The sequence below is a fragment of the Microchirus variegatus genome (assembly GCF_963457635.1).
Source record: "Microchirus variegatus genome assembly, chromosome: 14".
Taxonomy (NCBI): Eukaryota; Metazoa; Chordata; class Actinopteri; order Pleuronectiformes; family Soleidae; genus Microchirus; species Microchirus variegatus.
Window position 1 is genome coordinate 4,575,265 of NC_139815.1, and position 12,566 is coordinate 4,587,830.

The following is a 12,566-nucleotide window of genomic DNA, read 5'->3' on the forward strand; positions in this document are numbered from 1 at the left end:
TTTTGCAGGTTTGGAAAACACTGATCGACATTTTTCAACATTTCATGGACCAAGAAATGACTTTGTTAATCGAGAAAATAATAGACGCATTGATTGATTATGAAAATAATTGTTAGTTCCAGTCACGATGCTAATATACTTGTATATATATGTATGTATGTATGTATGTATGTATGTATGTATGTATGTATATACATAAATCCTAGTGAACCTTTTTGGCTAAGAACCCTTTTTTACGGTGGCCGACAGGGGCAAACGCACTGCAAACCCCAAAACACCAGCAAATGAGAAAACACCGGCAAACAAGAAAACACCGGCAAATAAGGAAACGCCAGCAAGTAACACAACGCCAGCAAATAAGAAAACACCAGCAAATAACAAAACGCCAGCAAGCTCCAGGGGGTGTGTGTATGTGGTGCTTGTTGTATCCGCTCTGGGGCTCCAGGGAGGCGGTTAGGTGGTGGTCGTTGTCCCCGCTGTGGCGCTCAATATATGGACAGGCTAACGTACTTTTATATTCTTCCTTCGTTCTTGTTTAAGATAAAAATCACTTCCATCAAACCACTCCCGTCGTTTCGGTGTATATATAAAGTTTTTAGAAAAAAAATCCCGTACATTAAACCACTATTATCACGCCAGGGTGTTGTTGTCACGCCAGGGTGTTGGTCTCCGGGGCTGCAGCTGGATGCTACTCCAACACTGCGAGTCAACAGGTTGGTCGAAGACCTGCACGACAGCGCCCCCACAGACCCGGAGCACTTCCGTTTTGTTACTTGCTGGTGTTTTCTTATTTGCCCGTGTTTTCTTACTTGCCGGTGTTTTCTTATTTGTTGGCGTTTTGTTACTTGCTGGCGTTTTGTTACTTGCCGGTGTTTTCTTGTTTGCCGGTGTTTTCTCATTTGCTGGTGTTTTGGGGTTTGCAGTGGGTTTGCCCCTGTCGGCCACCGTACTTTTTGGCTCCAGGTAGAACCTTTTTATAAAGGTTTCACCCAGAACCCTTTTAAAACCCCTTATTCAGGAAAAGGGTAGGGTTCTCTGGATCAAAATGGTTCTTACTGGAACAATTAGTTTTACCAAGAACCCTTGAAAATCCTTTCTTCGGGAAAGGGTTTTTCAGAAGCAAATGGTTCCTCAGCCCTTGTAGAAGGACCCTTTTGGAACCTTTATTTCTAAGAGGTTATATACATATACATTTATAGAAAGTGTCTTTAAAATAGTAGGAATAATGCACATGACGTAAGAATGTGGTGAAGTAATTATTATCGACTTGAATATTTGAAGTACTAACAATGTCTTAAAATAAAAACTGAGTGATTGTGAGATTTTGGGATACCAACAGTGCACTTAAGTTCAATGTTATCATCAGTATCAATTAGCAGACTCATTTTTCAGCACTGAAGGACCACTGATGTAAGACTGTATAAATATTTCAACATTTAGAATGAAAATCAATAACATACTTGAAATACACGGACATTAAAGGAGATTTGCAGGACATTGATGTGGTTTTTTTTTTCATGTGAAATAAATATTGTTTTTGGGAGTGTCCGGGGGCAACATAAATTGTTTGGTTGGACGACAGACAGAAAATCTAGACGTCTGCTTTTCATGTCTTACAGTAGATGCAGTCCATCCCCGCTGAGTCTTAGGTAATCCTTTGTTTTTCCATCCGTCTCACTGGAAGCCGTAAATGTAGCGGTCCTGAGAGAGTGAGCTGTTCAGCTGAGCCCCTGTTCATCACTGCTGCTGCTGCTGCTGCTACAGGGAGCTGTCTGGTAAATGGCTTTTTAATGGCTCTTTGCTTCCACTGTAATCTCCCTGCTCATTTCTCTGACTTCTGATGCTGCAGGTTGCAAAAGGACCACGTGACTTCACACAGACCTTTACTCCACCACTAACACCGAATGTTATTGTCCTCATGTAAGGCAAATATATTTGCTTGTGTTTCATCTGTGGCTTTTAACACACAAAGATATATAATTGATTATAGCATTAAATGTAAAGAATTAGCCTTGTTTATTGTTACTGTCAATGAAGGAACGAGTATTTAATTTCATACTTTATTGCATTCTTCTACTTTCATTCCTGATTTGAGGCGTATTAGTTGCTTATTTTATTGTGCAATTTATTATTTATTTTACCTCACATATTTGATATTTATGTCCCACATTTTTACTTTCACCCCAACCTGCCGAGGCAGATGGATGCACATATTTGAGTCTGGTTCTGCCAGAGATTTCTTCTTCTGTTAAAAGGGAGTTTTTGTCATTGTGCCGAATTGTTGGATTTCTCTGCTCTGCATGATGTTGTCTATGTACAGTGACTCGAGATGATGTATGTTGTGATCTGGCGTTATACAAATAAAACGGAATTGAATTGAATTGATTTGAATTCTATCCTTGTATGTTCCGTCGTCGTCAAACATCACTAGAAAGTGGGAGAAAAATCCACGAGCATAATATTAAATAAATAATATCCCCGTGTTTCTGGATTTGAACCGGCAAACTGATCTATGATAAGGAAGATATTCAGGCAACGCCGTGTGTTCACGGTAATTATGATCTATGTCTGTAATTTCTTTTATCCGCATAGTCAGTTTCAATGACGTGAATCATCTTTTCCTTGCTTTATCAATGTTGTAGGGTTTTGTTTTGGTTCATTGTGACTCACAGGCGCTTCCAAATGAGTTTTTGATCTGTTATTAATACGTAGGTTTATCAATATTAAAAATAATAGTTTGATGGTGATGAAGTGTTTGATGGTGTCGTCCTGAATGTGACTTTAGGAGCCTGAAACCTCCAAAGTTTGGGAGGCTTTTGAAGGAATAAATGTGACGGCACTGCAAGCAGAATTTCTGATTGACTTATTATCATTCAGAAGCTACTGTACGACGCTCAGTGCCAGCTCACACTGGCTCGCAATTTATGTTTGCTCAAAGCCGCAGGTACTGACGCTGTTTTTCATGGTGTCAAAATGACAGCCCCCACAGTTAAAGTTCTGCATTTATTCATGGAAATGTAAGAGTGATACATTTAAATGGAATACTTTTATGTCTCGGCACAAAACATCTAACATTTCCTGAGAGCTTTCATCTTCAGGATTACCCACTCAGTCCATATCTAGTGTTACTCCCGACTACTTACATTTCTTGCAACTTTTTCTTGCGTTAGAATCAGCTGATTGTAAAAAAAAAAAAAAAAAATATGGAGGAGTGCTTCATTCAAGCTTTCCTTTTTCAAAGCGAGTCATGAAAATACGGTGGCCTTCGCATACCAGAAACAATGTTGATTTTCCTAATATGCTTTCAGCTCTGGGTGGTTTATCTACTGTAGATATACAGTATATCTTCACAAAGTACTAGTGCTGGGAACGTTAACGCATTAACGGCGGTTACGGCATCAACGTTTCCATGACGACTGACCGGAAAAAGACGCCTGTGACGTCATGTTTACGTGACTCTCGATTGTTAAAACGACTCTCTAAAGTAACCCTAAACTTTAAAAATAGAGGTACACATACGCAGTACACAGGTACACTGGTTATTTGTAGCGCTGCACTTTTCATGTAATTAACAGACCGCTCCAGTAGGCTCACTAACGGCGCAAAAGGAGCTAACACAGCTAACAGAGCTAACTGGTAAACTGTGCCTGGACTCCGGTGACATCATGTATATGTCTCGAGTGTCTTTTTCTAGTCAGTCGTCATGGAAAAGTGCCTACGTTAATGTAAGTTAACATTAACGCCGTTAAAATGCCCAGCACAACAAAGTACATACAGTATATCTGATGGTGCTTTTCCACTACATAGTCCCAGCATGGCTCAACTCGACACGGTTTGGTATGGTTTTCCATTATTGTAGTGCCTCCTCACCATAGCACAGTAACTAGTGACTTGTAAAGCAGTTGTTTTTCGGTGTAGCTTGGTCATTAGAATCAGTTTATTAAAAATAATATTTGTTCAGTACTTCCTGCGTGACCATCTGACACCATCATTTGACTGAAATACAGCTCGCGATCGTCACTTTTGGCGTGTGCTGTCGCTAAATACACCAGATTTCTCTTTTCAGTATTGAGTTTTTAGTAGATTAACGCATGATTTCAGTCTTTTTTAACTGATGTACAGTTCAGCATTGTTCAGTTTGATTCTTGTGTCGCACGTCGCGCTCATGACTCTTCCAGTCACGACATTCTCTGACCAATCAGTGGACGGAAGTCTAACATCGCGTATAGTATCGGCTCAGCTCGATTGGAACCGCGCAAGAGCAGGTACTAAAGAAATTACCAGGTGCTATCGCTAATGGAGAAGCAAATTCAGTTTCTGCTAAAAAACTTTGATACTGTTTATTTGGAGGTAATACGATTCTTTAAAATCGCTGTAGAAGTCTGACAGTGGTTTTGCGTTGTATTTAGGCCTCCAACCACTAGGTGGCAGCAGGGTTTTGGCCATTTGACACACTCCCATTCGTCGTGCATAAAACATTGATATTTTTACTATGAGAGTGATTCTTAAATAAATTGTTTGAGGGAAAATATACAGTCGATCCTATCACCAGTTTCTTGCTAATGCACATCCCTCACTATACAAGAAGTCATATTAGCAGTGATAGTAATAATGTGATTTGTATTTTAGTCTCAACATAACAAAGAGTAAAAGTCTGGATGATCACCGGTGTTTTTATACTTTACCTCACATTGAGTCCCTGTTTGTCTCGCTGCTACAGTTCTTGTCCAAAACAAATGGAATACATATTTCACATTTTTTTATTGTAATGAAGTCGGGTCATGGTGTTGTGTATCCCAAAGCCATAGCAGAGCCCCGTTCGAAAGGCCGAGATTTATTCTGCTGCTTCTGTCTTTTCCCAGACAATCAATACAGACTATTAGGTAAACAGATATTACTGGCATAAACCTAAACTGAATTATACAGGCTTTGCAGCTATTGATGTGAGACATATGTCATTCTGAATAATGTTTGCGAGGAAATTTGATTTTTTTTATTTTTTCTGTCTCCCCCTCTCTCTTGAGATGATGGTGTCTTACAAAATATTCAGTAAATGTGCATAATAAAATCAGCTTAATATGCAAAAACATACAAGGATTTGTGAGTTTAGCATTTTCCTGTCTTCTGCATCTAGGATTTTTTTTTTCCACAATTAAGATAATTTTTGTATCATTAGATAAAATATCACTTAAATACCACTTAGCCAGTGATGAAGTGAACATAGCCCTGACTAATGGACGCAGTGGAACCAATGTTCTTATAATGGTATCATTTTTCACCAATCTCTTCAAGTCTAACTGAAGCCCTAAACCACTTTTTGTCAGGTGTAAACCAGTGTATATGGGTATCTATCGAAAGTTATTAGCAGATCCAGGTGCAAACAGTTTAGTGAAAATATAGAAGTTATACTTATATGTTGTTTTTCCATTAGGAATAGTGCCAAAATAACCAGCCTTATAACAGTTCCATTTTACTCTGGTCCACCCTTCCCTTGTTGGACCAGAGTAAAATGGTACGGTCAGGGTGGTTCCATGTCGTCTTTCATTGTTGTCGCACCTTTATCAGTATGACTTAACCAGCCCACACCCCGTCTACCAAGTAAAGGTACTGTCCTCAGGCCTAACCCTTCCAAACTATCCCGTACTGTGCCAAACTGAACCATACCATGACGTAAACACAGCATTTGTCCACTCTTGCTTCACTGGACCTCGCTTTTTATCACCCTCTTGTCTAATCTGCACAAGGCTTGTTGTCCCAGACTCCTCCCCCTTTTACAAACCATTCGCTCTCCACTCAGCTGCAACTCTCAGCCCACTCCGTGGCATTTTTCAAAATCAGTTAGTTACCTTTATAGTTATTACTTCTTGGGGCGGGACCTCACAACTGCATTGTTTGCGAAAAACACCCTAAGTGTGTTTTAGCCAATGAAGCAGCAGGGAGGTTTCCAAACCTGCAACCTCCAAAAATAAGTCACAAGCTCTCCTATAGTTTTTTAATAAAACAGTCCAGCATGTTGACATGGTTCATTAACTCTCCTGTCACTTCACATCCCGTCTTAACTCCATGTATGTCAATCACCTCACCTGGCTTCACTTGTCTCCACCTCCACTTGTGGCTCATTTGCCCTAATTAGGCAGCAGTATAGGTATATATATGTGTGTGTGTGTGTATCCCACCATTCTCTGTCAGAATGTCTGGTGTGCTTTCTGCCTGACCTGTTCCATTTCTTTGAATCTCAGCCTGTTTATTTGACCTTTATTTCTCCTTTGCCCCCCCCCCCCCCCCCCTCTTTTTTTTTTGTTTGCCTTCATTATTGGACTGCATTCCCGGTGTCCTGACCCCTGCCAGGTAAGCTGATTGACTGACTTTTTGCCTGCTCCTGTGTTGTGCTGTAGTGGTCCAAACCTCTCGAGTTGTTACAAAGTAACACAGACCAGAGACTTGTTCCCTCCGTTTTTTTCCCCGGTGGTTGTTGAAGCATACAAAGCATATTGATTAGAGCTGGTTCACGAAAAATCACCTGTGTGCCCGTGCGGTGCCTTAGTATTGACCTGCTGCTCCTGATGCTCTTTGCTAATCTGTCATAATTACCTTAGAGGTCATGCGGGGCCAGAAAATTAGAGGACTTTCATGAATTTCATTTGAAATAAATATACATATTTACATTTGGGGAATACTTAACTTTGCTGACAATACGTGCATACGAGTGAATGCAGTTTTATCCTCATTCAATTCAGATAAAGACGGTGACACTGGAGTCATGGATAGTGGAAATGATGTATGATTCATGAGGGAAATAATCATTATATCGTTTAAAGTGTGAGCAGAGCTGCAGTCCAGAATAATCATGATTTTTTTTTGTGTTCATTATGATAAATAAGTTGACTGTGGCAACTGAGATCACTATAATAATTCATGTTATAGTGAGTGGCTTGAAATGCTATAGCATACAAAATGCCAGAAGGGGGAGCCTGAATATTTCCAGTCATTGCAGGACAAATGGATTTATAATAATCGTTTTACTTGTTTTTTTATGTATTCCATAAGTGTTTAAGTTTATTGTTGTTTATTTTTGCATATAGTGTATATGTACTGTATATAATAGGTGTAGGTGTATATTGGCTCAAATATTATTCTATAATAGCTCTAGCATTTCTCAATTTATTTTACAATTTAGACAACAAAATCATTAATAACCATTAATATTTCTAGTCTTGAGTATGACTCCTGCTGCTCTATGTCCCATCTCACCTGTTTTTCTGGGTGAATTTAAGGTTAAAATATACAGAGAAACTTAAATGAGTGTGAAGTGAGAAGAACATTTTGAGCAGTACTTTTTTTTTTTCCCCTTTGGGGAGCTTCATTTTTCGCCAACAAACTAACAATGGGAACTAAAAAGCACACTAATTCACACAAACAGGGTATACAAGTACTCATGGAGCTGGTGTTATGTCCAGGAAATATGATTTATCAGGAGCAGTAAGAGGAGCACCAGCAGATATACACTAATAAAGTGCAAATGACAAACTTATAATAACAGAAATCTTCATTAGTATGCAGCAAATACACCAAAACGGTTACACAACGCTTTACAGAACACACAATAAAAGGAAAACAAACACATTAAAAGACATAATAAAGCTCAAAATATGTCCTGTAAAACCTCCTCCGTGTTCTCCATGGAGAACCTTCCTGCAGCCCTGTCTTGAATTGTCTGAAGGACACAACAATAAAGGAGGGAAACGCAGCTTTGGTGCAAATAAAAGGAAAATGAATCTATGTCTGTGTCAGATAGAAAACAGCACAGAAAACACAACCTCGAAACTGAAAAGATACAAAGTATCGTCTGAAGGATCAGAGTGTGGTGACGTGACGTTAACGTCGGAGGCAGTTACGCGGCAACAGGATCACGCTGCGTCGTCTTTGCCGTGCATGAGCTTTCCTGCAGTCTGTACTTCACCCGGGTGATGTGGTACACCGGGGCTCTGACTTGGCTCTTCGTCTACCTTTAAATAAATATGACTTTGTCCCACCTCTTTTCAAATAAACACGCCCGTGTAAATACGTATTCCCCTCCGAGTTCCTCAGATTGTTCACAGCTTCACCGCGAGTGAGTTAAAGTAGACACATACCCTATTTCTCCAAGTGAACCTAGTTCCCTGGTGTCCTAATGGACATGTCTGTGACATGTCAAAATACCTTAAGGATGAAGCACCAGTTCAATCACCCTGCCAAAACAGCCCTGTTCAGAACGCTCGCTTTTGAGTGTCTGTCTCTTTAAATGCAAATGAGACACAGGAAACTACGTCAGGATCACTGAGGCTCTGGCAGCTAACAGCAGTTAGCATTTGGAAAAGCCATCATTTGCTGCCTCTTGCCGTCATATATAAAATGTATCCACTGGACACGTAAATCCTCTGAGGCTGGAAGTTTGTGTAGAACTCTGTGCTGCACTGTGCAGCCAATAATAGAACAATTTGTGGACTTACGCTATTCCGGATGCTAATGCCCTCGCCTGCGCTCTCGCTTTTTTTAGGGACAAAGCGGAGCTCCGTGAGACAACAATTCTAGGAATATCTCATTGTGACGTAGTAATGAGTGCGAAAGTCAACATTGCGTGTTTTATCTCCTGTACTTAGAGTGAAACGGGCCACAAAAACATGAGTGCGTCATCTTTTTGCACACTTTGCCTACTCATGGGGCCTCCATATAAGTATTAAAATGATTAAAACGTTGATTTTTGCATTATGTCTCCTTTAAAATAAAGAAGAGGTGTCTGTATGCCAGTTGTTAGCCGAGGCCACATCTTCAGGTCCTTCTATCCCATAATATAATGTAAATCTAGTAAGTCTAATCAGTTAAATGGCAAATACAGACAGACTACCTAAATCAGTGTTAGAATAATTAAACTCTTTATATTTAACTCTTCATACTATTAACAATAAATGAGTTCAGTTGAATACAAATCCATGTTGTATCTTCTAAATCCTAATCAGACACAATTGATTATAGTTGTCCATTGACATGGAAAGCCTATAATTGACTTACCAAGTGAAATCTGGACAGAATCCATGAGTAGGCTGTAATTCATTATTATGGATGTTAACTGCCAATAAACAGCAACCAAAAACAAACAACCGTCTGATCATGTGTTGCAGCAATCTTCTGTAAGTTTGTTATAAACCTACAAGCCTCAGGTTAATGTGACACCGTAAACCATGTTTTTAGTTAATGTCAGTGCTGATGTGTATATATAAAGTAAAGAGATATGTATCTGTGTATTCCTTGACTTCTGCATCTGAGAAGCAGCGGCTGCTGAACTCTCTAAATAAATTGAATCATGTAGCTATATATCTATAAAAACTTGAGATTTACCATAACCAATGCCTGTGTTCCCCTCCCATCTGTCAGATGGAGACAAAGGTGCTGACACATCTTAATGCCTCTTTTACTCTCTTTCTCCGGGCCGTCATTATCATATCCAATTTGCATCAACTCTTCACTGTCCCACAGCAGAAGCTGCGCCTCTCTTACTATTCCACTCGTGTTCTCACACAAGCAAATCCTTGCACGAATCTCCGCCCACTGAATGAACGGTGTCATTACTTCTCTGCTTCTGTTGTTGGACTCATGTCAACCTAACGGCCTTTGAGTGAACATGTCAGCAAAGAATTAATGAATGGGTAATGATTAAATAATCATGGAACAGCTTTCACGTTTTCAACATCTTTTTTTTACACTTGTTTACTCTCTATTTATCCCATTTGTTGGCTAATATAGCAGAGGTGTAAAGGCCCTGGTTCACTTCCGCACACGTGCAGCTCAGATTTTGGAACCACGCGCAAAGAGCGCAAACTGAATTTGGAAAAAACATTTAACAGAAGACATAGCCGCCAAGAACAGTCATCCGAGGTGGATAGAAAAGTGTTTGTTACCTGATCACTTCATATCTGGTATAGAATCCAACATTCAATAAGTTAAATATCCTGTTTATTGTACACTTATATTGTACACGTAGGGTGAGCACAGAGGATTTTCCTGCCAAAAAATTGTGGTGAAAACGTATGAAGTATAGCAAGACATCTAGAGCCCCATAGGTATAGTGGTATGTCTACATGGTCATGGACTTCAGCAAGTTATGTGTCTATCTGTCTTTTTATTGCAACCTTACTTGGGTCCAGACTGCATCCATGAAATTTTGGAACCGACACAAGCAAATTGGCACATGTTGGCATGTAGTCAAGCAGTCGTTTAGGGGAGCGCTGTTGGCGGAGCACACGGCACTTACAATCTCAAACAATCATGTTTGTGATAAGCTAAAAAATTGGGTTTGTGTTAGAAATGCAAAATGTGAAATCCTCCAAAATGTCCGGGTTTATTTTAGACGTAGGATCCATTTCTCAAACGTAGGCACTTCTTAGTGCTGCTGGATGAAGCTGCAGTTTAAATTTTTCTGAAATGAAACAGCACAAATTTTTTTATTCTGAAATAGAATTGGACAGGTTTACTTTAAAGTAAAGACAACTTGTGTGAAGCTAGCTCTTCCTGGTAGGTGACATGCTGTAAACACGCAGCAGTGGCAAAACCCTGGTGAAGATAACAGATACATTCCCTTAGAGCTGGATGACATCCAGGTTCTTAATCTCCTGCTGGCAGTTGACAAGTGATTGTGGGGGGAAGCAGGGTGGAGGGTTTTGTACCAGGAATAAGTGGGTGCCGTCGCTGTTGGAGTGGAAGATGAGGCCAAGAGGCAGCGTGTAGTTGATGAAGAGGAGGGGCCCAAGTATAGACCCCTGTGGCACTCCATGGGTGACTGGAACAGGGGTGGACCCTACAAATGAGGTAATAAGACCAAAACCAGGAGAGTGCTGAGCCAGAGAGGCCAAGGTGATTGGACAGGCGAGGGAGGAGGACGGCGTGGGAGACAGTTTCACAGGCAGCAGAAAGGTTAAGGAGGATGATGTGGCTGGAGTCAGACACTGCTGCAATAAAAAAAAAACATGATATGATAGTGAGTTTACACAGTTTCTACAAATTAATGCTGTTCCTTTATACTGCAGCTCTAGTATTTGTGTGATATCTTATCATCACGGCACGTTCGACTTGGTGTAAACTTTCCTTTTTTTGTCATGAGGACTCTCACGTGACAGCTTTGGATCCACATCTTCAGTTAATGAAGGCTGTAGTCAGCTTTCTCTCTTTTTTTTCCACATGGAAACTTTGCCCACGCAGTGAAACATCCAAACTATCCTGAAATAATGGTGGTGCTGTGATTAGCAATGAGGCCCTTGGACGGCAAAATATATAGCAGATGCTCCACTGATTAGAGTCCTCTGCAGTTTATAATATTATTTTTTTTTATGCTGAGAGAACAGTTCCAAACATGTCTGTAAAATCCACTTTAAGGCAATCAGAAAGACAAAAGAAGATCAATTTAGCTTTTCCCACAAGCCCAAAGCCCTGGTTGTTCGCTCTCCTTGGTTCCTTTGAGTTGCAGCACGGCTCAGACTCAGAAGTTACATTTAAATGCAGTGATAATTGAAGAATCTCCCAGGTGGCTGACACTGCAGAGGAAGCACTCTCAGTGTTATCCCAACCCACATCCTGTTGTGATAATGTTTCAGACCTTGGCGGGGACAATACACACCAGGCACTGGAGAGAGGAGAGCAATGGAGGTGAAGAAGCTTACCTAAACTGCAGCTAATGGGTCTGTGCCACTGTGTGTCACGCTGTTTTATGCATACAATTACTTTATGTCTCTTATTCACTGTACAGAACATTCCCTTTTCTTGGAACTAAAATGTGCTCTACAGTATAAGTAAGTAAGGTTACCTTGCCATGTCAAAGAAAAGACATTTTCTTTTTCAAATTGAAAATAGCAGCCACATTATTAATTTCCAAAAAATGAAATGTACTACCCATAGGTGTGTTTCTGTAAGTCTGTAATCACTTTAATAAAATGATATTAATACAATAGTTATTTGGTGTTTGTTGCCTCAGAATAATACATGCACGGAGAAGGACTTTTTTCAAACACCTATATCAGGACAATAAAATCTCAACCTTGAAGATCTTCGCCAGGGTGCAAAATGGTGAATGAAACATTTATGTAGTTGGCAAAGATGTGAATATTGTGCTGTGAAATGGAAGCTCACAACACAAATGAAGAAGAAAAGGCTCTGTCTTCATAAACCAGATGCATAAACCAATAAAGAAGACGCAGGACACAGCAGCGAGAGAGTTTTGAAAGGAGTGTTTACAAGTTTAAGCGCTTGTTGACAAGTCAAGTTAGGAGGGTTTATTGTCAGATATTCTGGTCACTGAAACAAAATATTTGTTTTATGTAGCCTTAAAATAAGCATTATGAGGCTGCCTTTTTACTCCACCATGTTCCTTCAGCAGCCAGAAACAAAGCAATGCTCAGTCTCACCATTAGATGTTAGGACGTTAAAATCCTACTCACTCACTACACCCTGTACTGGTCCCTTTAAATCTCCATTATCGTAATTTCTCCACTAATGGCACTTTTCCATTATACAGATCTACTCGACTCGGTTTGGTATCA